At 31.1% G+C, this 27,375-nt stretch overlaps 1 protein-coding gene across 1 annotated transcript in view; it reads right to left on the reverse strand.

Annotated features, from left to right (window-relative positions):
* LOC137918831 (MOXD1 homolog 1-like) overlaps nucleotides 1-21,435 on the reverse strand; it is a 92,556-nt gene extending 71,121 nt beyond the window's left edge. The window contains exon 1 of the mRNA XM_068761750.1: nucleotides 21,207-21,435. The gene's annotated coding sequence lies outside the window, so the exon portion shown is untranslated. The remainder of the gene's footprint in view (nucleotides 1-21,206) is intronic.
* Nucleotides 21,436-27,375: the final 5,940 nt, after the last annotated feature.

Raw genomic sequence — 27,375 nt, forward strand, 5'->3', positions numbered from 1 at the left:
AATTTCAGATTTTATTACAAGCGTCCATGAAGCACCAGAGAAGTTTATAATTTTGGTAGCAACGAAACTAAAATTTGTAGATATGTTAGTCATGCAGTCCTTTTATAGACCAACTAAAATTACGTAGGCGTGAAATTTGTATCAAATTATAAACTATCTGTTGGTATAAGAGGAAAAGATTTATAACTTATCTATTATTATATCGAATGTAAATATAGGAGAGTAATGTTTCTGATTATTTTTGTTTTTATCCTTTAATATTTGCTTTCTATTTCTTACGTAATACATGCTATGTCTTCTTAAACTTACGATACATATTATTTTGTATTATATTTACAATGTCAACTTATAATTATTTCCTGTGTATTCATTTTAGAAAACTTTTTAATGTAATAACATAATACGTTGATTAATATTATGAAAGGAGGAAAAATATAAATAAAACCAATATTTTTTTAAAGAAACTGCATTATACATCGTACACGATGTAGAAAAGAGAGCAAAACAGTTGAAGCTGTCGGAACGTCTCGTCGATTGGAAGCCGCGGAGGCCGTTATTAGATGAAATCTCAGCAATCATTCATCATCAACGGTTATTTGAGTGGTTAGAACGCTACGGGGTGCAGCTTCCAGCTCGCTTATATTAAACCTGATATTGAAAACAACTCGAGACACGAAATCGAGATCAGTTAAATAAAACTTATCGTTCCTCCATGCTTAGCTTTAGACGTTATTTAATAAATCTTAATAAATTATGCACTGCCTTTTTACATACATATCAGGAATTATTATTATAAGTCTCTTTATTCTAAAATCCATTACCTCTGATAGCCTCATTCTACTGTCGCTGAATATTTACACGTTTTAGTATATTTCAGGACTTTATTTACCAAATTAGACAGCAATACATCGCAACATAAATATAAATATTTACTGACTGTTTATCGTACATCATCAGGACATAAATTTAAATCACAAAAACATTTGTGCAGAGGACGGTCTTATCTAGTGATAGGTGTAAAAATGGATGTACATTCATACAACATATTACTAACAGTACATATATAGAACACAGAATATAAAACAAAGTATATGCAATAATCTATTTATAAAAAAAATATATTGACTCATCACGATATCTCTAGAACCATACGGCTTAGAGATTTGGAATTTTATAGAAATATTTCGTTTGCCGGTAAGATTTCAGCTAAGAACCGAAAAATACTTAAGGGCGAGTTTATTAAAATAAATGCATATTTTTAAACTATAGTTCTTATGTAACTTAGCCAGAATAGTATTTGCCATATAAATAATTGTCTAGAATGAAATTTATAAAAATTACCAATAAAAAGGCAATGCGGGACACGAAGCTAGCAAATGGCAGGAATAGATACCTTAAAAATAAACTACATACTATTATAATATTTAAACTACACCATATATATAATACATGGTTAGTGATAAGGAGGAATAAACATCTCAACTAACCAGAGGTTTTAAATTTTAACGTAAATGTTTAATTTCAAAATAAATACAAAATTATAGGGTTATCCTATAAGATTGCGTAAATAGCGTGTTAATATTATATGCAGTTTCCTAAGTAATATGAGTAATTTTCGACACGCGAATACGAGTGAACAAAAACAAGAGAACGGTAGCGATTCGATAAAAAATGGTCTTCTTTTTGTTTCCTCCAAAACATATGTAGAGGATATCCGCTCTCGAGCTACAAGGGGTCATTATATGCCGAGCAATCCATACTTTACCGCGAAATATTATAGTACGGAAATTGCAAAATTAAGCCTCATTTACATACTTAATATTGAATATGAATACGTTTACGATAGATTTATAAATAATAAGTAATTTTCTTGACTAATAAGATTTAATATTAAACGTCATGATATCCGTAGATGAACGAAAATAATCAACCTAGACCAGCGGATAGAGAAGTCAAAGTGACAGTGGACGAGCCACATATCACGCAGAACAGACAGCCGCTGGACATTAAAGTTATAAAGTGAAGAACACTGCTGAACAACGTAAGCATAGGACGTCCACTCACAAGGTAGCCAGGTGACCTGATGATGAGTAATTATCGGAAAACGCAGGATGCAGACCGCTTGCAACCGGTCTTATCGGAAATCGACAAAGGAGGGCCTATGCCCAAAACTCAACGGCGTATAGCTAAAATTATGATAATAACGGTTTACATAATGACACTAAAAGAGGTTATAAAACAATTATAAAGATATCTCTCGTAGAACCGGTACGACTATTACAAATAGCATCAACATAACAAAGCGTTTAAAATTAGTTCCGCTTGTACGTTTATTTTTATAAAAGTGAATCAGTAGCCTGTCATAGAGACACGGCAACCAGTTAATAAGATACTTCCTACGAAAAAAATTAAAACTCGTACGAGGGAATGAATCGCTCGGATAATTTGAAACTGGATACACAATGGAACAAGTTTCGGTGCTCGTAAAGTTAATGCTCCAGACTTATTAAGTTTTTAAAAGAAAATAACTTTTGTGCTTAAGCAGAATTCTGTTGAAAGGCGAGTTATGTTACGCCACTCTTTTTAATCTTTTATACTAAAGTCAATTTTTTGCGGCCTTAAGAAAATTTCGGTTGATGTTAGAATATAAATTAAAAACTCCTTTCAAATGTTATATTACTAATTTCTTCTTTATTTCTCATATCGCGCTATGATGTATCCAAACAATTTCATAGTAGAAATAGAAATAATATATTTTGTTTTTTAAATACATCTCGAGAATAAAATGTACCGAATCTATATAAAAAACGAATCAACTAATGTGTATCTAGGTACAAAACTCAAGAACCGCGTGATAAGTTCCTCTATTTTTTTAATATTTTCAAGTTTAAAAATTGTAAAGAAATGAATTATGCAGTAAAGATGAAACAGCTGTTTCTAATAGAAATCATAAAGTATGTTAACTAATCTACAGCTATACACGTACATCTATGAAGAATTTAACGCTGATCAAATCGAAACAAGTCGTGTTCGGATGTAACCAAATAATAGTGTCAGGTACAATAAAGGTTTCCGATAAAAATATTATTACATTATAACTAAACGTTTGAAGAAGTAGAAATGATTTTTATGAAATTACATAAATAACTTACGGAGAAAACATAATAAGTAGTAGTTCACTTTCAAACGTAAGTTACGTTTGTAAGTTTTCATTGTTTATTGAGACATTAAATTAAAGCCATAAAGAGGTTAATCTGAAATACTTTCGATATATTTATTTATTCATAAATCACAATAGGATAATGACTATCTATAACAGACAGAAGAAAAAGGAAGAAACCGTAAGAAGAAAATAAAAAAAATATTAATAATCAACCTTAGCTTACGGTCATATCTTTTGAACAACCACAGCATTCTATTTTATTATGACTGAGAAATTCCTAACGACTTTTTTGATATCCGGTGTCATGAGAACTTCATGATTAGGTAACTATAAGCCGTGGAGTTGAAGACACAATTAAATATGTTTGCATTGTGTGTTTGCGAAGTTAAAACTAGAATAATATTACGTGTGAATAAACATTTTATCGTTGTCTGTAAAGAAAATACGATTACTATACAGAATGAAAATATTGTAATTGTGATATACAGGTTGTTTTGTTATATACATAAAATCTTTAGAGTGTATGTGAAATGTACTTATGTGTATATAAAGTGTAAGTATAGGTCATCTGTCAGCAAAAATCATTAAATATAAAAACAGATGAAATTAATTTATTCAACATTAGCACTTTTAACATAAATCGTGTTAATTATCAACCTATTATTAATATATTTTTTTTAATTTGGACTCTGCTTCGCAAAGTGTTATAGTTGTTAAGTAGGAAGAAACTTCATAACAATAACAAGCTTTTACACCAATTTCCGTTCACCTGTATGTATAAAGTTTTTTTTTTCTATTCGAACGCGACAGGCCAATTACTTCTAGCAAAAATAAGCCTGTAGGGCCAGATAGTAAACAATAATTACTTTTAATATGTTGTTATCCGAATTTAAAAACGCCTTTTCTTAGTATATTATCATTACCTTATTATTTATATAATTATTTCTATAATCATTGTTTTTTGGATGGGATGTACAATAATTTGATTGAATATTATTTAAAATGCTGATAAAATAATCAGACTCATAAAGAATTTCAGTAAATAGACAAAAATAAAGCTTTACTAGGCAAATAATAAATACACTTTCGTTAAATTTGAATAAATTGTTTGAATTTATTTGTATATCAATTAATCGTATATTAATTAAATAACTGATGTTTCTTAACAGGCATCCGTTAAACAAAGGTTATGGGATCAGTCAAGTTCGCGACATGTATGAACTGGTCATGACATGTCTTAATATGAAATCAGAAGTTAACTACACATGAGACTTGCACATGTTCGATACGAGAGCAATATTTAATTGTTCGCATAGGGCTGGCAGGAGGCAAGACATTTATTTGTGCGATAAACGTAAATATAAACTGTCAACCCTAATTGAAGCGTCAAATACTTTATATCCATATTACTTACAACTATTGGACACTTCAAAAATCTTTTAATTATAAAACCTAACATTCTACTAAACATTTTTACAAAAAACGTCAAAAATACATGTTTTTCTCTACACTTTCATTGCGGGGGCAAGAAAAGCCGACCACCTACCGGCTTTACTTCACAGTCATCTTTTAACGCCTGTTGTCAAAACTATGCAAATGTGTTTTCATACTATCGCAGTTTTAAAGGCGCTCTCTAAGTGCCTCAACAGTAGAGTCGAAGCTCCCCACGTGTTACAAGTGGAAGCAGAAATAATTCCCACCATAGCGAAGTCCACATATGTGTGACGGATCATCTAAAATCCGCCGTCAAGGTGTAGATGTTACGGAAGTTAGAGGAGGCTGTTGATGAGAGGTTCTGATGAGCTATTCCTATTTAGTTATTACAAACCTAATCAGCCTATGATTTTTGTTAAAGACATTTTAAATATTTTAAAACCAGTTACTGCTGGGCGAGCGTTGGTTGCACTTTAAAGGTTTCTAGTTGTTTCAAATACCGTAGTTTTTAGGTTTCGCTTCTTCCGGAACGAAACCCAATTGACAATCACGTATATTACTTTAAGTTGTTCGGATTTAAAAAATTGGAGTTTATTATGTGCCTGCTATTCAAAGAAAAAAAATTAATCGATTAGAATAAATGTTTGTACTTTGTACTGAAAAGTACCATACCGAGGATGAAACGTAAAGCAAGTAAAAACTTTTTTTGTTTTAAAAAGGCTTGTAAGATTTCATAACAAGCCACTAAAGTATTTTAGATCACTGAATAAATATACACATGGTATTCTGTGTTGTTTATGTATTTCAGTTTTATTTCTACGATATGATTTATAATTACACATTATATTATTATATAGGTTCTTTTGATTTTGAACCCTTATTATTACTCTGTGGCCGTTCTATTTTTCCTTGGTGAAAAATCCTTCTAAAAGTTACGAGAAAAATTTCGCCGATGTAATACTGCTGGTTGTAATTCTTATTTTTCCTTGTAATTTCTTCTTGTATTAGATAATCATTTTATGAGAATAGCAGTATATAGTATATGAGAAATATTTTTTTTTCTCACTACTTTAATGTAAAACAAAGAGTTTTCTTAAATTACTCTTTTTTTAAAAATAATGTTTATATTTATTGTTAGTAAATTTCTTTGTTTCACAATTAATTTATTTTATTTATGTCAGTACTTCAGTAAGCTTTCTTTAGTTCGTTCTGTTTTAATTGTGTGCAAAAATGAAATATTATTATCAGATTTTAAATAAAACATGAATACATAAAATGTGAGAGAAAGCATTTGTTAAACTAGGTTAAAATGAACACAAACAGTTCTTATTGCATTAAAATTCGCTAAAGTGAAATAACAAAGGCACCATAAACTGTCATAACTAATTCAGCAAAACAAAACTCCGCAATTCTCCAAAACTCGGAAGCGTTTTGTGAGATTTGTCTTCAGAGATTGTTTGTTTCAAACACGTAATAAAGTAAATTTAAGTAGAGATTTTTTATTTGTTCAAGTAGCGGACACTTTCAAATTCTTAAAATTCGCATTTTATCTTACGTCTAACCGCATACTTTTATACGTGGATGTAAGTTGACCGCAAACATTTTTGCTTCTTGGGAAATAAAAAAATGTGAAAACTAAAAAAAAAAACTAAAAATAATGACAGCTCATTAAATGTCATTTAAGATAATGACGAAGGAATGTCATGTTATGACAATTTTAAGAACTCAAAAACAAAATATTTTTTTTCGTTGATATTAATATTTTAACATTTAATATTTATTATTCATAAAGACACAATCTATCTAATAAAATTTTAACAAGATGGCGGAGTATAACGACTTCAACATCATAATATAATTGTAATCGTAAGTGTAATGTTTATATACAACACTACAAATTTTAGTTACTATCAAAATACTGCATAGTAATTACTTGTTTATTTAAAGCAAATATTTCCTTGAGATCTATCAGAGGATCTTAACAAGTCATTAATAAACTAATAGCACTAAATATAATATAATAACTAGAAATAACGCACCACTGTTTTCACTTGACATTACTCCTACCAGCTACGGTCTGCTTTGACGCAATTTGTCAAAACTATTGGAACCCCTTTATATAACATCGATTTTTATCGGCGTTGGCCTAGAGCCTAAATTACATAGGGTAGAGCAGGTGCTACCCACGCGTTATAGTGCGAACAAAATTAATTCGCACGCCCCCGCGGGACCAGGAAATATCTCATTAAGTCCACGTGGGTTTGAAGGATTGATATAACCTACTTAAGACGTCCAGGTCACCGGGTGCATACGAGGAACTTCGTTTTTCTCTTTTTTGTTTTTTTTTCCGTAACCTATCGTTAGTCTCGTTCATCTACTATTTTTTCACAGAATGTTATACTAGCTCTACATGATCTCGTTGTGCACAATGACCGTAATGAAGTCAAGCAGTCAGAGGTCGTTTCCTACTACATCGGCAAGCTCTCGTACACTCCTCGATCAAAAGTAAAACCATCACCACGTTGCTACCACAAAAGTAGCAAATAATTATCCGTTCCCTTCTTACACGGTACAGGAATTCCAGAATCATCTATGTCTTAAGAACACAATGGTATCTGCCTAGACGTCATTTTATCACAGATTACATCTAATATATAAATCTTCTAATATATAAAATTCTCGTGTCACGGTGTTCGAACTTGAACTCCTCTGAAACGGCTTGACTGATTTTTACCAAATTTAATATGCGTATTCAGTAGGTCTGAGAATCGGCTACTATCTATTTTCTATTCCCCTAAGTGTTCACACTTAAAAAAAATATTTTTTTAACGAAATTTTTTGTTTTTATTTTTTTATGATACAGCATACAAGAATACATACAACCATAAATTTTCACCCCTCTACGATCAACCCTTATTTTTTATTTTTAAATTAAAATATCAATTTTTTTTTGCAAAACAACGTTTGCGGGATCAGCTAGTACTATATATCTGAAGCAATTGGTAATAAAATAGATAATAGAGATTGAAGATGAGACTTTGACTATGTCTTAAGGCGCGAGAAGTCGCTGAATACGGGCAGCGCATGATAAGTCACCGTAGCGATCTTTGGGGGAAGCCTATGCTTTGCAGTCGGCATCTACTGACTGACATGAAAGAATAAAATGAACGAATCGCTGGTCTTGTTAAGGTTGTCGCAAGACGCTTCCAAACAATCCTGTTGGAAATTTATGGGGGAGGACCTATGTGAAACATCACAAATGATCATGATGAATCTCTAGCTTTTTTTAGATTATATATTTTACTAACTCCAAGCTACAGCAGACCACTAATAGCTCGTAAATATTTAAACGTAGACGAACGTTGAGCCCTTAATTGCTAATTCAATAGATATTTTAGATCCGATATTGTCAGATGTAAATACGAAAATATATCACTTGGACTCAAACAAATCATAAATAGATTTAATGTCCAGTAATCGCCCTAGATATTTTTCTGACTATAAAAGTACAAACCTGTAATAAGCAATAGTTCTAATAACAGCATATCCTTTGTACGTCCGGCTTTAAACTTTTATAGTTGGTAGTAAATAAACAAACTAATCAAAGCTAATATCCGTATAAGTTAACTTAAAAAAGTGTCTTTTTTGACTTCTTCATTTATTGATACTTTTGTGACAGTTTTAGAAAATCCATTACCGCAGGACTCTTCTAGAACTTATAAGAGGAACTGATATTTTCGAAAAATGCATTAGGTTTTTTCAACAACCAGAAGTAAGTAAGCGGATTATCAGATATATTATACCGGGGGTGGCCAAGCTACTTGATAATCCGAGCCATTTTTTAAAAATTTGATATTTTTTGTGAAGCCGTAATTAAATTTGTATTTTAAAGGTAGGCAATAGAAGTTTCATTTCTTTTTACATTAAATATTAATTAATAAAAATAAATTAAAGTACAAAATATGTATATTTGTTGCAAAGTTGCAATAGATTTTACACATTACATAACAATAATTTAAGTCATTTAAAACACATACGTATAATTTCTTTTCATTAATAAACGTAAAAATTAAATTGGGACTCGGATATATTTATAAAGAATCACAGATAATCCTTCAGAGCCACATTTGGCTCGCGACCCGCAGGTTGGCCCCGTCTGTATTATTCATTAAGTCACTCTATGTAGTGTTACATTTTTGACCAAATTTATCAGTTTAATCATTGAGTAATTTTTCAGATTAAGATCGATTACGAAAACTAACCAGACAAATATTTACGATAATTTTTCTTCCAATCTAAGTTCAGTATTAAAAGCTCAGAGCACTAAATTAACCTTTAGTCTCGACTTGATTCAAATTACTCTTTTTATTACCTTTTATCTGCCATTAAAATGATTTTATGATGATTGTTACAATATCAATGAAATACTTTAAAACGCATAAATCAATTTATTTACTCTTCGGTTCAAAAATATATAACTCTATTTTAATAATCATTATTTCATGACATCAGAATGAAGGTAATCTCGTACACAAACATTTTTAAAACAATTTAGATTTTTGAATAATTGTATAAAATGTCCACCTATAATAACAAACTTAATAAAGATTAACATTGACATTCTACACACTAATAAGAGCTTGAAGTGAAATTACTGTAGTAATGATTGTTTTTAATTGTATTTCAGAGGAAATACTAATTAACTATTTTAAAATAAAAGAGTCCATTTTCCATGGTTATCGCAGTAAATAATTAAGCCTAATACAAGGACGGACTTATTTCTCGATATTTAAAAAAAATTCCGTAACTTCTTGAAATTAGCGTGATGACAAATTATTGTCTTTAGTTTTGTAATAGATTTTTTACACTTATAACACATACTTTTAAAATTGTTCTACAAGTTTAAAGATATTACAGGTTGAAATACTTTAACGAAATATAGAAGTACGGTCAAATTAACATTGGAAGTTCTTTAAAACCGTCAAATCCTTGTTACTTAGCACCTCCCGCTCTCCCACGGCGCGTATAAATATTCAACCATCTAGGAAACGAGCCATTTGAGCCTTTTTGTGTATAAAAGGTCGGTCCAAAATAAAGTGGGCCAATTAATAAAGTTCATTGTCCTTGTTAACTGTCTCCGTAAGCTTTTTTTTTTTCCACTGAATATTTATACAACACGACATGCCTTTCTTAAACGCGTGTGTAACTCAAATGTTAAATATACTTAGTCTGACCGTAAATACTGTTACAATTAAAAAAAAAAACATTTCACTTTGGAATTTATTTATTATTTATTATTTATTTAATAACTTTATTGTACAGGTTAGAAAATAAATATATAGATGTTATGCTTAAAAATCTATAGGCGATCTTATCACTCAAGGCAATTTGATACAGAAAACCAGTGTCACTGTCTTTCTTGTATAAATATCTGTTGTTTTTTCTCATTTTCGCACTAATCGGTAGTAAATATTTGGACTAAGTAGATATGAAATGTTTATAATGATATTTTTACCATATTGTTGTAAAAAAATAAATGATGTTCCAGCAAGACTGCGACATGGGGTCATAAAACTTCATCCTCCCTACAATGCTTGATAACCAACATTGTCGGACTTATTGAGAGTTAAAGAATACCGCTAGTTTAGTTTCAGAACTGATTTTTGGTCATTTTTAAGCTACGGTATGCTCAAAACGCCTTGATAATTTGCAGTCTCTCTATCAATTCATTCATTCTCATGAAGAGATTGCGCGATGCTATTGATAACTGGCCTCAACGTTTAGAGAACGGTATAAAAACCATTAGAGATCATTGTGAATGAATGTATATTTTCGTTCGTCGCTTGAATGTATATTTTAATAAAGTTATTACATTAATGTATAAACTAAGAATAAAAAACGTTGTATGTAATAGAATATGGAGATTTTCTGGTACGTATTATTCATGATTAGATGACCTAAAATAATTCCGTCAATAAATGAGCATATTTCTGATTTTTAGATTAACAGAATATTGTTAAATTTTTTTTTTACACTTTAATGATAAATTTATTTATAAATCAATATAATTTTTTATTCTATAACGGATGATGTCATATACAGAATCAAAAAATCCTAAAAATTGAACAATCCTTTCTAGAATTACAAATGGTGTTAATAACACGACTTCGTTTTATGTAATATATAGATTAAGTATATGTCTTAGTCAAAAGCATTAAATAAAATATATATTATATAAAAATAATTAACATGTACAATAAAAAATGCTAAATGTATATCGTATCACAAAGATCAAGATGTTGAACAGGAAAGCAACTTATAAAGCTTCTGAACCTAATGCAGATAAAATGACTAATGATACAATTAAGTTCTTTGATCATCGGAAGCTGTAGCCTTTATACAAAGCAATCTAAACATTCAGACTCCCGCTATAACTCATCGTTATTATTTATAATTAAGGCCGTGTATACATTTGAACAAAGGCTTGAGAAATTAATGGATGAGAATGCAAAAAATTAGCCATGTTAAAAACATTCGCAAAAAAATTATGATACTGTTTTAAACCGGCGGGATAGACTACTTTTTCTTCTAATGATTGCAAAAACTTTGCAGTGCATACAAAAAGAATCAATATAAAAGTATAATAATAAGACGTAGAGGTCGTTGAACCGGCGCTATCGTATTAGTGAAGCGTATTGAGAAATTCTTTGTTATTATATTATAGCATTTGAGTTTTTTAGAACTCAAAGTGAAACAACTGTTGTGGCCAACTAATCTGATTAAAAATTGATAATTTAAAAATGTCACTCGTAGAGAGATTACTTTATGGAGCTACTACAACGCCCAGACTTATCGCCTTCTTTGGGGGATGTCCCCAGAAAAAAATAGCGGAGTTTTCTGTAACTCTTCGAAAATACTTTCTGAATTAAAGTGAAACATATAAATGTCGAGAGTTCCAAAGCTAAAGAAGCTAGCAGGCGTATTTTTTGTCGATATGGACGTAACATAATGAACAAAATAATATTTTATTTGTTCTTTTGTTTATTAAAAAACTTATTCAAGCCACAAAATTGTTTTTGATATTATTTTCAAAAGTGAACACTCTGTTAATATAACTATAATCATTGAAGTAACAATGTCCGACGGTTTAATTAAATAAACTATTGTTTTTAAATATAAAAACCACATTGCTACAATGATCGAGGTTTGAGCTTAAAATAGGTAACAATCAGTCACAAGAAAGTGTAGCGTTTATTAATCCAAACTCAATCAAGGTAATAAATCGAAATATTACTCGCTTTAATGGGTTATCACAGTTTTATTTTCACATCGCTGAGATCCTTAAAGTATTTAATTAATATATGAATCTCTCCTTTGAGTATAATAATGTTCAGTCTTCTCGCTCACCGTGCATCATAACCAACAACACAATTACACGACGTGATTGATATAACCCGAGCAACAAAGCGACGAGCTCGTGCCCCGCCAGACAGCTCTTGAACTTGCCTCCTTTCGTCAGACGCGTCATTCGAATACAACTGACGTCTTATATATTACAACGTACAAAACTTTTGACTGATATACATTTACTTTATTAATTTATTTACAATTTATTACATATTTATGACAATGAAATAGATCAAAAATATCATACACATATAGGCTAATATGTTTTATTTATGGAACACTGGGTAAATATTTCAAGACGAAGTCAACAAACCTTCAATGTCTGCAGACAAAACGCTTTCAAGTTTGCGACGATCTTCAAAAGCACTTTTATGCAAATAACCGATCTTGAGTTTGTATTCGTGCTAATATTTATGCATCAATCTTCAAGAACAACCGTAATATTTACTCTAATTTTTTATATAATACATTTAATTTTTTTATTGAAATGCGAGAGGCCTCATCTACAAAGTCTGCAGGGATTGATAATTAACAATAATGAATTTAAACATGTAATAGCGCTTTTTTTATTATATAATCATTATTTTATTTATTATTTTTGAAATCATTGATTTTTGGACAGGCGGTTCTATACATTAATTAACAGCAAATGGACCATTTTAAAGTTAGTACAGTCAACGTGTATAATCACTAAATTGTCGTTCTGATAACTTGGATCATTAAAGTAAATAAAAACCAAGTTAACATTAATGCTTAAACATTAAAGACGACCCGGTACCTATTAAAGTAGCAGAGATTAACATAAACGTCAAATGTTTAACTTAAAAAGTAGCTCTAGGTTCGAACACGCGCGGTAGAGTTTACGTTTTAATTTTAACTCGCACGTTAAATTCTATCAAATTAAAAATAAGTATGGAAAGTTGAAAGAACGCACACCGTAAAAGGAGGGTAATGTATCTCGCGTGTGTCTGTGAGCATCGATTCACATTTGTTACAGTCTAGAAACCAAGGTGTTTAATTTATTTTCATTTATAGTATTAAATTATATTAATTTTAAGAAACGATTTCGTTTTTATGACTAAGTTTCTAAAACTTTTCAATTCTCCAATAGTTGTACAGGTAGAGAATGTTTAAAAGAATTCAGTCCACCCTTAATGAGACTGACAAAAACTGTTCATTAATAATAATAGAAGTACTGTTTCACTTAATGTGTCAAGTTAAACACACGCTTTATTTTTCTACACTTTCTCCTCTTACTAATGTCGTTTACATAAAACATTACATATGTTCAGTGTTTTTTTTAACACATAATAGCAAAAAAAAGACAGGGACAGAGATGCAGAAGAGATGTGTAATAGATTAAAACTAAAAAAACGTTTATTTTTTTACGAGCAAAATAATATCATGAATAAAAATAAAAAATTTTTACCTATGCGCTGGCTTATCGCGATATTTTTAGTACCGTATGGCTTGGAGACTTGAAATTTAGTTCGAATATCTGTTTCACTAAGTAGAAGTCAGCTAAGAACGGATTTTGCAAAGTGACCTCCACAAAAATAATTTAGTTTGGGTAGTTAAGTAATATTTAAACTAATACTTAAAGGCGGCAACTAAATAACAAAATTTAATACTTTTCTCTATATTAAATAAATGGTTGAGACCATGCGAAAAAGGGTCGAGGGACAGCTATTACAATTATAATTGCATATGTGTGTCAAATGACTATTATTTTAATTATTACAATCATTTATCAGTGATACAAGTGCCTTCATGGTTCGACAGCGACATTACATTGACATTCGCTTATAAAAAAACTCAATTTATCTAATTCATCTTAGTTCAAGTTTTTGTATTACACAGTAAGCTTCTATTCGTCTCATCTGGAAAATGTCGCCCAAGTTAAATGATGAAGTGGAAAAGTTTAACGCAAAATTAGTCATACTGTAACACATTTAAACAACCATAAACTTCACAACGTACAAATAGCTGCCTACGTACATGTATAACTAGCTCTGAATCACTAGTTCTGTTATTTAGGTATGCAATGAAACTAAAAATACAGCGTTTAGACTCACGGGGGTCGAGGCCGAGCCCGCGATGACTGGTGAAGTCAACGCCACTGCCGCTAGTGTGGCCATGCCTTTTTACATTTCATTTACATGTGAACGCGTTATTTTCTATCTAAAGGCCTTACATCAATTTTAAAGACACTGCAATAATATGAACTTATTCTCCCTTATCCACTGCAGAATTCACGTTAGCATACTACCAGAAGTCTATTTTAAACTATTAAAATAAGATAAGCTTATTATATCTTTCTCAAATGAGTCACTCTTGTGTATCACTCACTATACACCTTATTAGTTATTTGAGGTATATTAAATATAAAATTTATATTACTTTGTAGTATACAAAACTTTTATAAATATCATATAATATTGTGAAGGAATTTATAAGTAATTATGTATGTAGTAATGTGAAAGTAAACATTACAAAAACCCGTCCACATTTTTTATTTCACCGAGTATGCAGGTCGCGAAGATATACGCTTCATGGAATGTCTCAGTGCAAAGTACCCTGCGAGTGAACAACTAGTTGGGTTGTCATTCAAAATGCGTTTAGTGTGTTTCCCCTTGCCCTAACCATAACCCAATCCGTTGCTGCTATCGAATTTAAGGGATAAGTAAGCGCGGCATTGATATAAATTGCGGTATTCTAATAATAGATTAACTCTAAGTCATATTTAAAAATTGTACATAGATACAACCAATTAGAAGGAGGCTCGGCGCGGAATGCTAAACGCGTCTTAAGTATATACTAAACCTACACACATGTGCCACGAGTACTAAGCGATCTAAGAGCTCAGTAGTAGAAAGTAGCCCAAGCTGAAACTCCCGTGGGAGCCCTGGAGGATAAGTCTATGCGCCATCTACAATCTACTCCTACTAATTTACATAATCATGGCAAGAGGGCAATATTAAAAATCCGTCAAAAAACAGGTATATTTTGAAAATATTACAGAATTCATTCATTAATTCTTGGCACTAATAAGTGTAACTCAATGAATGAACGAAGGAAGTATGAAGTGACGTACGTATAGTGCGAACAAGGGGACACTTGAACGGCCCGTAATCCATTGTCTTCGAATTGTAAATAAATCGGTTACACAACTTAAAGAATTTGTCACGGTAATGGCCAGGTACTTCAAAATTCGCTACCTGCCTCCGATATTATGAATGAAAGATTATTTTACCTTTCTTTTGATATTTATCCCGCACACTTACAATAATTTACGAGCGTACGGAGAGCTCTTTCTCAGTGATATTTTATGGTTGGAATAACTAGAGTTGAGAAGTTACGATTCGGTTGTTGAACCGTACTCACGCGTGGGGGCTCTGAGTTCGTTATTTAACGAAAACTATTTTTGGGCAAATCTTTGGAATATAAATAAACGTCTCGACGAAATCACACGTTTTACAAAGAGTGTAGTTTAAACTTTGGAAAAATACATACATTGTTTTAGAATTAGCCGATGTCATATAAACAAATTCGTCACTGCAAAAGCTATTCTTATAGATCTACATAAGACATCGTGTATTGAAAATACTTTTAAATTTATTTTATAATAGTATTCTGAAAAGGCGTATTTGCTGTTAGTAATTACAATAGATGATATAAAATTGATTTAATTTGTAATTTCTTGCTTCTCAACCATACCAAATAGATTTATCATTTAATACTTTCGGCACATTTAAAATAATTTTCGTCAATTATTTATACTAATTTTATGCCGTTGTACTATAATATCAGAAATAACGGTAGTTTTATTTTCTACTGCTTCCTGTTTCGTATGCGTCGCTGTTGAGGATTGTAACCCATTTTGAAAAGTTTGTCGCGTACTATGTTACGCTGTCTGTTCCATCTTCGCTGTGTTCGATCTTGATTTGGAACTAGCGCATAGGACTGCGGCGTTGTGATCACCGTCGATCCATTTTTCCGGCGATCAAAATAAAAATCTTGCTTGATCGAAAATTTCAAACATCCGCCTTGGACATAGAGAGTAACTTTTTTTTTCTAGGAAATGCTTATTATTAACATATTGCATGTTTATTAGAAACCCTTTGTAGATATTGACTTTGACAAAGAAATTTAAACGAAAATAAAAACTCTTTAACATATTATCATTGCGTTTCACACTTCTCATGGGCATATTTAAGCCAAAATTATTCATTACCCGTGCCGCGGCAGTAATTTTTTATTTATCCGCAATGCGATAAAGTACGAACCGTATTTTTCCCCTGAAGAGTAAATGGTGTTCCTTGGCCGTAATTTATTTCTAACTCGTCTGTTTTTTTCGGCAATGTAATAAATCTCCTTCATATGGCCAACACCGACAAACCTGTTAACTAGAAGTAAAAGGATTTATTAAGACGATTCCGTATGAAGCTTCGTTACTTATTAATTATTTTATTGTTTTTACCTTTTTTGCTATAATTTAACTCTAATCTTTGGTATGCAAAATAAAATATAAAATCAACCCGTCAGATTAAAATTGTTATCTCAATGTTTTACTCGTTTCACTATTGACAAAGGTGGTCTAGTGCGTCACAGAAAGGAGTACCAGCCGTTATCGCTCTGTAGTAAGAGTATCACCTCGCTGAATATACCCAAGGCGTTGTACAGCGGTTTTGGCAACACTTTAACTTACCTACATTACTACAAGTGCAACCTAGCTAAAAGCCCTTATATTGCAACACTATTAATAAGCAATCGAGCCAAAATTGAGCACTCTCAGTCACCCTTCAATCATATGGACATACGAACAACCGAAATCTTTTACGGGGGCATATGCGCCTAATCACTTCACGGAGTTTCCCTTAATACTTGACTTTCCAATATGTTTAAATTAATAATACAACCAAACTCGAGTTTATTTACTCCATAAAAATCTAGAATAAGCACCTACAGGACTCTAAATCTCTCACATCTAAAAGACTAAGATCAAAGTATCTAGGCTATTAGAATCTCTCTTTTTAAATGACGTCCAGTACCTTTGCATCTTCGGTGAAATCTTTACTTTAATTTTGACCAGGGTATCTAGAAAAAAAAGTACGCTTTTAACTAACCACGATGACGTTTTATAATATAAAGACTTTATTTTGGACTATTCATGATATTTCAATTACAAACAGATATATTTTTTGTCACTTCTTTTTGGGGGCACCCTAATTCTCGGAAAGTTGAAGTTCATAATGTCTTATACACCTTTCCTATCCCTTGACAATGTTTTTAAGGAAAAAATAAGGAATTTAAATATTAAAAAAATCGTTAGCAAGGCGCACTACCTGTTTACTCGTGCCCCCCCCCCCCCCCCTAAAGCTCTAGTTAGAGCTAACCGTCGAATAAATTGATGATGTCACTTTAGAAGAGAGTAGTTATACACCTAAGCTATTTAAACTTTGCCGTGTAGAACTGAAGTGTTTTACTTCGAATGGCTCTTGTTCGTAGATATAATGACCAATGGGGCGGCCGGTGCAAACATTCCTAAAGGTTTTTGTTATAACGCATGTTGACAATCGGTCAAATGTCCATCGGTATTCGACTTAATCAACAAATATAAAACATAAATGTATGTACATATACAGCGGAGCTGTCTGAGTCACGTCTCAACTATTAATTTTAATGAGATGTGAGAAAAACTCCTTGTTCCTTGAACGTTATGTTAGTAACGATATAATGTCAACCGGTTAATAGTTTTTATATAACTGCGTGCGTAATAAATTAATAATATCCACAATTAACAGATTATAAAAGAACCATAAATGTTTAACAACATTTTTTTTTATTTAGAGACACAAATATAGATAAACAATTGCTCACAAAAAGTCTTTTCAAAATACAATTACGTTTTGTCTGTTTGTTTTATTTCTAAATAAGTCCGGGACATTCAAGTTATTATAAATATAATATATAAAATACTGCCGTATTCATGTGTACATTTTGAATGTACTTTTATCATTCTTTTAAACAGAGGAAACATTGGAACTATACATACATAAATTATATATATAAAACGATTAAAGAAATAAACTTGTATCGCAATAGAATTATTGTTAATTTTTTAGACTTTTAATTTTTTTTAGACTACTTTCAATGAATTTTAAAAATAGAAAAAAAGCAAATAGATCATAGAAAACACGTTTACATTTATAACTTTTGAAACACGTGAACGCGTGGCCACCATAGTTAGCAGGAAGTCAGTATTTAGCTTATCTGGAGGGCGCGACAAGTATCTGCGACGTGTTTACCTGCTCATAACACTTTTGTCCGAATGCCCACAATTATACTCGACCTTCTTGCCATTGTAAATTGCACAAAGCTTTAAGAGTTGTGGTAAACTTAAAAAAAATCCGTGATAAAAATAAAATTTAAGTATTATTTTAACAACAATGGAATTAAATTATTTTCTAAAAGAGAAAATATTACATCTCTTAAAAACAATCTGAAATTAACGTTTATTTAAGATGTAAACATCAAATCACTTCATTTAATCTATAATCCCATTTCTACCCTTTCTTACCTTATTATATTAATTCGCATATCTTTATATACTTAATTATGAGTTCAAACGTGCAGAAATAAAGGCGCTGTTGGATACAGCGGCGATTCCAGAAATTTTTTTATACCCAACAAGATAACAATGGGATAATACACAGCTATGAATCAGCAATTTATCACTTTTGCAAAAGAAGATAGAAAGATAAATTGTTTCGTTTAACCAGAAATAATAATAAAGTATTTTCAAAGCTAGGAAGTTATCATAGACGGCACCGGGGGAAATTTCAATGGCTTTTATCTCTTTATTACTTTTAACATTTTACTTGCTGTTCCAAACAACACATGCAACACTCCAATAGAATAAAGCGAATAATATACCCTAATGTGCCAAGGTGATCTCTTTTTGATAGATTAAATATGAAATAGATACATTTATTTACTTACCAATGCAGATCAAACAACAATATAAATTTGCAACGGGCGAAGTTAATAGTAAATTATCATACGCACGAAGTTAATTGCGAACTGTCAAGTAGGCAAAAGTTCAACTGTCATTATTTTTTCTGAAATTTTTTTTATCTTTTTCCTTAAGATACTTCTACAAACTATTAGGGAACTTAGGAATATTAATGAAATCGATTAAAACTTTCTAAAGTTATGTGTGTAATCAAGGCGAACAGAGATTCATTCATATATATGCAGATTGCCAAGGCAATATAAGGCAAATATAAGTATTTAAACCGCCTTGATTAAAATTAATAAGCTCTAGACTCCACCGAGGACAATCAACTATCCCCTAATCAAAAAAATACGTTTTTTTTTTTTAATTAGGCGATTTCACTAAATTAATTAAACAAATCGCTCGTAAAATCGATCGCTTTTGGGGTACTCGAGCGGCGACCACGAATCCTTGGACGCGGCGTGTGAGTCCCGATAGGTCCTCTTAGATCTACATTTTTAAAGACGCGGAAATTCACTAGATGCGGGCAATGCAAGACCGGTCATCTTGCTGATCTTTCGAGGAAACCTATTCCTTGCAGTGGACGTCTAGCGGCTGAAAATACGAAGAAGAATCACTTAGTTCGCTACGACGTACGCACCGTGGATTGACAGGACACAAGGACCTCCAAGAGATGACCTTGGCTTTAGCTGTCACTGTGTAGCTCGTTTTGCATTCCGAATTTCAATTGTTTGTCGGAGAGAGCCAAATCTCAGTTTGTTTTATGTCGGAGGATTGTAGAAACGTCTTACAGATTCTTAATAAAAAAGCCTCTCTTTTTAAAAGAACTAGACTAAAAGTTTTCCATTACTTTCCTCATAGATCCATAGGATACTAAGACCTCTATAAAGATCTTCGCATCGGAACACCATAATACACTAGCAAGTCAGGGTAATTCGATCTTCTGTGCAAAAGAAGTAAAATTTGATTATGGCATTTCTCTATTACTACCTCTACTATTGCTACCGTTTGTACCTTCTCTTAGTCGTATCTTCTTTTTATAGTCTTTCGAATTTGTTTTGTCATCGACAAATAATGTTGCCGGTTAGCAACTTTTTAGTTACTTATGTAGACGCCGGAACTCTCATTTAAATGAGCTTTTATGACCTTTTCTTGCTTTGTATTTTTGAATTACAATTGTTATTTATTTCATCATACTAATAATAATAATAATAATAGGCTGATCTACCTATTCATAACTTTGGTTCTTTGTAAAGAAATGTCAAAGTATCAACAAGGATACACGTGTACATACAAGCATTTTTCATTGTTGCTTCATTTATTAGTGTTACTATTACTGTGAAGTTAAAAAAAATAACTATTCTCTGCGCCAAAAATACTACCGAACCCACTTTTACTCACTTTCAATTACTGCTTACCAAGCATTACTGTTAAATTAAAATTTAGGTTCTGTCCCATTAAATCCAGCAAAAATTTTTAAAATATGACAACAATTTTATCAAGGAAAATATGCTATCATGATTCGATGATTCATCATACCAATTTTTAAAGAAAGCAAAGCAACCAACATAAATTAGTCAGCTTTTCTTAAATGTACAGTAATATGAATTATGTTATTTTTTTAATATTACTTTCTTAGTAATATATTTGATCTAGCACGCTATAACTAGTACGAATTACTAAACAGCTAAATAGCTGTTTACTTGCAAAATAGCTATTTAGTAGCTAAATAGCCACTAATAAAGAATTTATCACAGAATACTAGTTAAACTAAATTTATTACATAAGACTACATGATTTTTTCTTGAAATTAAATTTACGTAAGATAACACAAAATGCTTTGCATGAAATTATGCACTTATTAACAAATTTACGATTAAAACAAAAAAGTTTATTTTCCTACATATATTAAAATTAGTTATGACTTACACAACTATAGAACATTTTAAATAAAACAATAAAATTTGAAAATCTTAAAAGCAGTGCATAATGGGTCAAGTACGTTAGACTAATCAATCATTTTTGTATTAAAACCTATATTTTAATCTTATATGTATCTATTCCAATGAAATAACTTATTGTAATAGATGTACGGTCGTATATAATTTTCAAATTGCTATACAAAAACAAATCAAAGCCATGTCCGACCGGTGTGCAGGGAAAAAAACAAAAGACTATACTTACTCACAATCGCAAATTCCTTGCACCAGTAATTATTCACTAAATTGTCACGTATCTGTATATTTAATCGAAATATTTCTTATTAGAAAAATATTACACAGACTTATAATAAAGGCACGAAACAATAAGATCACTTGTTTATTTACGTACGTAAATATGACAGTTCAATTTGAGGTTAGAGACCACAGCGCATGCGTACGAACACAATCACTTCATTGGCGGTCAGCGCTATACTAACTCGCGGATCGGTGAACGAGTTTCGTAAGCCAGCTGCCGGCGGTGAATGAGTTTGAATACAGGGAACGAATGATAAGGGCAGTGTGTGTGTGTCTAACATGTGTTATATAGTATCATTTTTTGCTTATGAAGATAGGGACAACAATATCAAAGCGAATTTTTTTTAACAAAAATCGGCTTATGTCATCCTTCTCTGAAAGAAAATTTTTGATTAATAAATGGATTTATAATTCTATATTCATCGACTTTAATAAACTAAAATATATTAATAAAATAAATATTTATTTAAACGTATTTTACGAGGTTTATAAATAAAAAAATTAATATAACTTGTTAATGAAGCTCAATGGTGGATAAGTAATTTAATTATATATATAAAATATAAATTGCATATCAGACTGATGTCTACTTGTATGTCATAATTTTCTGTCATTGTTTCACTCCTTATAATTTCATTAAAAGGCACGGTTACCTTTTGAATTAAATGTTAATCTAACTTGTTTTTTTTTTAAATAGCCATTATGATTTAAATAAACATGCTCGTTAGTAAAATTACGATTATAAAGAAGTCTACTTCTAATTTGCTGCTATAGATGTTATTGGCAAGGCGGGTGTGATTGGTTATGCATTCAAAATGAATGTTATAAAAATCTGCTTCGCATGCTTCGCAACCTAGAAATTGTTTTAAAATATTAGCCATTTAAAGTAATGTTTTATTTATAATGTATGTAATGCAAAGAAAATTAACCAAATTTAATATATCTTCCATCATTATTTGGCAACAAAGAAATCTCTCTGTGATGACGTTTTAATATAATGGCGCACAAGAAATATTTGCGTTTTGATATAATTTAAATCCTGTTTAAAATTATAACGTAAATTTAAATAATACTAGAATTAAACATATAAAGCAGTAGAAGCATTTACTATCAGAACAATCAAAGACAGGAAACTAAATTAAGCAATATTTGTAAAAAGGAAATAACTTTTCTTTATTTAACAAAACCAGCGTTTCTTTTCAATGAATATAGAGAAAAAAAAACTTTATGATATTACACAAAATGAAACCCTTTTCCAGGGAAATAATCGAATTAGAAACCCGGTTTATTTTATACCGAACAGGCGTCTGTTTTAAACGCTACGCACTAAAAATTCTCAGCCTAATTTCATTCAACAGTGTTCGTAATAGAGATTAAAATCGGTTGATGTTGGGATTTCATATGAATGTAAAGGTGTGGGGTTGTCTTTTATTTTCAAACAGGATATCCTGGCCAGGGCGCGCCGGTCGTTTCCGAATGTACGCTTCATTACAGTGTCGGTGCTATAAAAACTTAGTAGCACGTGTAAGGACGAAAAAACAACCACCAGCTGATTCTCTACTAACGAGTCAATGTAGAATGTATGACTAAGGTTTCATTGTGTATCACGTAAAAAATAAGACGTGCTTAAGCAGGCAAGAGTGATACATACTTGACGACTGTTTTACTTTAAAAAATGATCGATAAAATATGTAAAGTTATGATAAAATAACATGAATAATATATATAGACATTTTTCGTAGTAACTATTACCAAAAACGTCAACAGTTTATCATTTTATGACATAAAAATTACATGTAGGCAAGGAATGAATTCTAGTTACATATAGTTTCGAATTATACTGAGAACCCAACTAGATCAGGAAACGCAGGCCAGTGTGAAATAAAAGACGAACTAATTTCAAAATATTTTTAAATCATTGATGTTTATTAATATAGATTGCATAGTTATACGTAATAGCATTTAACAAATAAATGTATCGCTCATGCCGTCAATTAATGTGTGGTACAACCTTTCAAAAATCAGCGGTTTCAGAAATAATGAATAACGTATTAATAATATAGTAAGAAAAAGCTTTTTCAAAAGTCTGATTACTACATATTCTTCTGTTACTACATATCGTTGTACTACATATTGTAGTTGTCAGCAGATTTTGTACCGAACCAAGGTTTACAGTAAAAAAATATATATGACATTTATTTCGTATTTCAAAATGATCACTATATTCTAGATTGGGAATAGCTATATAGCTTTTTGTTGACAAATGAGGTTATATATTTACCCCTTTAAATCTTTTACACCTATAAACAATCACCTTGCATATATATTATCAAAAAGAACGTAGAAGCTTTAGTATATGACACCTAACTCCTTTTATTATCTTTAACAATAATAAATGTTGTTAAAGAAATATTTAAATAAGCGCAGGAGAGATTTTTAAAAGAGTGATGTCAGATTTGTCGAAATATATAACATAATTATAGTGAATACAGCACAATTCTAAAACAAAACAGTTTCAGAAATTCTAAAATTAAACTGTCAATGTAACAATGTCCGAAAAATTTCCAGCTATTTGGCAGTTCAAACGACAAAACTGTCCGTCTGTATCTCCCATCAGTTGTTCTTTAACCCTTAATAGTTAAATTTAACCAAGATGTGGCCACAACATATGTATGTGTTTTCCCTTTAATAACTAGTTTCCAATAATATTATATTTAATAATAATAATAGATTAATATTCGTCGTTGTTTCAGCTCATAACTGCCCACTGCGAGATACGATAATCGGAATGCTTTGAAAGCGGGTTGGCGATCACAGCGTGGTATTAAGTTACGTTGAACACGCTGCTACTCATCCTCTGGAAACTTGTTTATGAGCAGCGACAATCCTATATATTTAACGTACAATGTGTGAATTATATATAAGATTGTATCCCGGAAATCGAACCTGCGTCCTACATTTGCAAGGAGTCCTCTACCACTGGGCCACTGCTCAAAATATTTAATAATTACCTATAAACATTTAAACATAACATCTAGATATTTAAAGATTCGTGTATACATCGTTAGTGTAACGAGATTCGGATGAATTTACCTTAATGGTTAAAATATAGAATTTCATGACCTTTATTATGTTACTCATGTTCAACATTTCGGTCGAAAAAGGTAATTTATTATGTAATGTTTACTTAGTTAAACAACCAAAAGAGTAGTAAAATTTATATTTACCATATTAATATGAAACATGGCCAAATATTAAGCGAGCATTTGATATTCTAAAATAAATATTTACCAGCTAACATCGTTCCAAACTATATACACAAGACTACAATGTAAGCAATAATGGTTCATATTTGCAAACCAGGTATATTAAACTTAATATTTGCGTCCATGTCTATATATAATTAAGTCTTCAGTCAGTGTTATAATTAAGTCTCAGATTGTTTAATTTTTTTAATTAGAAGATTTCTTCTGTTACATTTATCACGGTTTTTTTATAAAAACGCAAGGGGTGAATGTATAGCTCATTTGCTGTTAATTAATTTATAGTACACTTTATCAAAAATCAACAGTTTCTGAAATAACAAATAATGAATTGATAATAGAATAATAAAAAGCGTCGTCAAAATTTAGATTAGAATTTATTCAAATTAATCATTGTTTACTATTTGCCCTGGTATCTTGTATCGCCCGAAATTATTGACCTGTCCATTGAAATAAAAAAAATATTGTACCATATTTCAGAGTGATCACATCATGCAGAGTATAGAAAGAACTTTAAGGCTTTTTTAAGACTAATATTCTGTACATTCACAAATTTAAAGCTTTTAGCAGTTGTAAGCGATTGTCCTGTAGATATTCCATGAATTAGACCTAACTTAAATTATAAAGACAATTGCCTTTAAGTTAGCTTAGGGTAAACACTTGAGGGCCTTTTGATAAAGACTTGTTTAAATAGCAATGATATAGTACAAGCCTTGTGCTCATCGTCCAACAGATAACATAATAATAAAAATATTCGATGTACAGCCTTAGATTGTTCGTTTGACTAATAATCCAAATAAAAAAGAGCAAAGAATTTAACCATATTTTTGCAAAAAAAATACCGTAACGTTGTGCCAAATGAGAGACAGTAAGATAATCTAATGTTAAATTACCCTGGGATTGAAATTAACGCAAATTATTTGTGCAGGATCTTAAAAAAACTAAATGGTTCGGATAACTCAAGTCATTAGTCCGGCAAGATTACTAAGTACGAAGATTTTCAAAGTGATACAAAGTAAGGCTCCAAATATTTAGTCGGATCCCAGCCACACAAAGTTTAGATTCATTTAGCTTCTGATTCACAGTGTGATTAGAATTTTCCTGCGCTATAAACATGTTTTAGGAACAGCAAAATTGAGAAATTACATAATTCAACATGAATATCTTATTGACACGAAGATAACCACTGTTCACTGATAAATGCCACGGACTTGTGAAAACCTGGCGAAAGGGACGGGACTATACATAAATTTTTTGAAATGATTCATTATTAAACATATTAAATTAAATTTCATTAATCAATATAACAATAGCTGTGTTATCTTCTGTTAAGTTATTAACAGTGTAGTAACCTTTGGCTCACAAACTATTTTTTTTAAATTCTAGCAATAGAAGCTTCTTGAACATTATCTAAGGAGCTATTGTAAAGGCGTTTATATATGGCGAATAGGTAGACTTGGAAAAGTCTCTCCCACCTGTTCGGATGATAAATATCACAGACTTGAGAAGAACAGGTGAAATTAACTCAGATATAGAAATAATATGAAATTAAACACAATTAAATTAAAACATATTAATAAATATTAAAATGACTTTGAGACAAACAAATAATTCTAAAGTTTGTTCTGTGTCCTATATTCCATAATATCATTCACATTGTAGTAAGCTTTAGCAAAAAAAAGGTTTATTTTTTTAATAATAGAAATTTAGCTTTTTAAACATTATCTGAGAATCTATTGTAAAGAAGTATAAATTGTCATAGTCTTGAACTCGAAAAACTTAAGTCAAAATTTAAAATATTATCACTATTCAAAATTCGTTTTGTTTCTAGTTTTTTATTATATTCTGGAAAAATCTGTAAAGTTTTTGTAGCCATAGATTATATTTTCATACACTTATTGAACAGCAAAATCGAACAAGGTAAAGCATGAAATATTTAAAAGAGAATTTACATGACACTAGTTAGCATAAAATTTATATGATTTAATTATTTCTTTAAGCAGCAAAATCATATAATTTTAAATACATCACTTTAATTACAGCGAGTTTACCCCTTAATAAACTCTTTTTATGATTATACACCATCTGCTATACCTGTTTTAGTTTGTTATTTTATAAGTTTAGATAGTTTTATCTGTCCATTTCGCACCTGCCTTTTTATAACACGCACCTTGGTCTAGCTACTTAGTCGTTCGATGCAGCCCCGCAATGTCTCAAAAATAAAGCATATTGTATTAAAAATGAGTAATGAGGAGAATGAGCCGCAGAAGAACCACGGTAACCAACTTAGTTCGAACAATTGCTCGTCTAAAGAGACAGTAGGCGGGGCACATCGCACGTGAAACCGATAACTATTGCGTTCGAAAGATTTTCGAGTGGCAACCACGAACTGGTAGTGGCGGCGTCCGTATGCCACCACTGTACTAGGTGGACCGATGCAATAGTTAGGGTTGTGGGAAGTTGCTGCATGCGAGCAGCGCAATACCGGACACCTTGTTCGTATTGGACATGACGCCAATTTAGATCAGCTTTAGCCAGACTGGATTTAACCCGATACCTAGGACCCCAAGACCGGACATCGTGATCGGCTGAAACTAAAAAAGAAAGCACGTTGTTGTATTTACGATCTTCTTAAGAGCAATTTCATATTTTTTTGTCCTTATTTGTCCATTACCTATTTCTTATTGAAGACCGCTATATTGGCGCGTTTTTTAAACATTTTGTTTCATCTGGAAAAATACCTTATTTCACTAGATTAACGTTTAGAAGCTGCCAGGCAGTGCAATGACGGCAGTTATTAAACGTGAGCGCTATATTGGCGCGTTTTTTAAACATTTTGCAACAACAAAAATA

This window comes from Battus philenor, unplaced genomic scaffold (assembly GCF_028537555.1).
Source record: "Battus philenor isolate CCGP_79_NKW_IND1 unplaced genomic scaffold, ilBatPhil1.0.hap1 SCAF_15, whole genome shotgun sequence".
NCBI lineage: Eukaryota > Metazoa > Arthropoda > Insecta > Lepidoptera > Papilionidae > Battus > Battus philenor.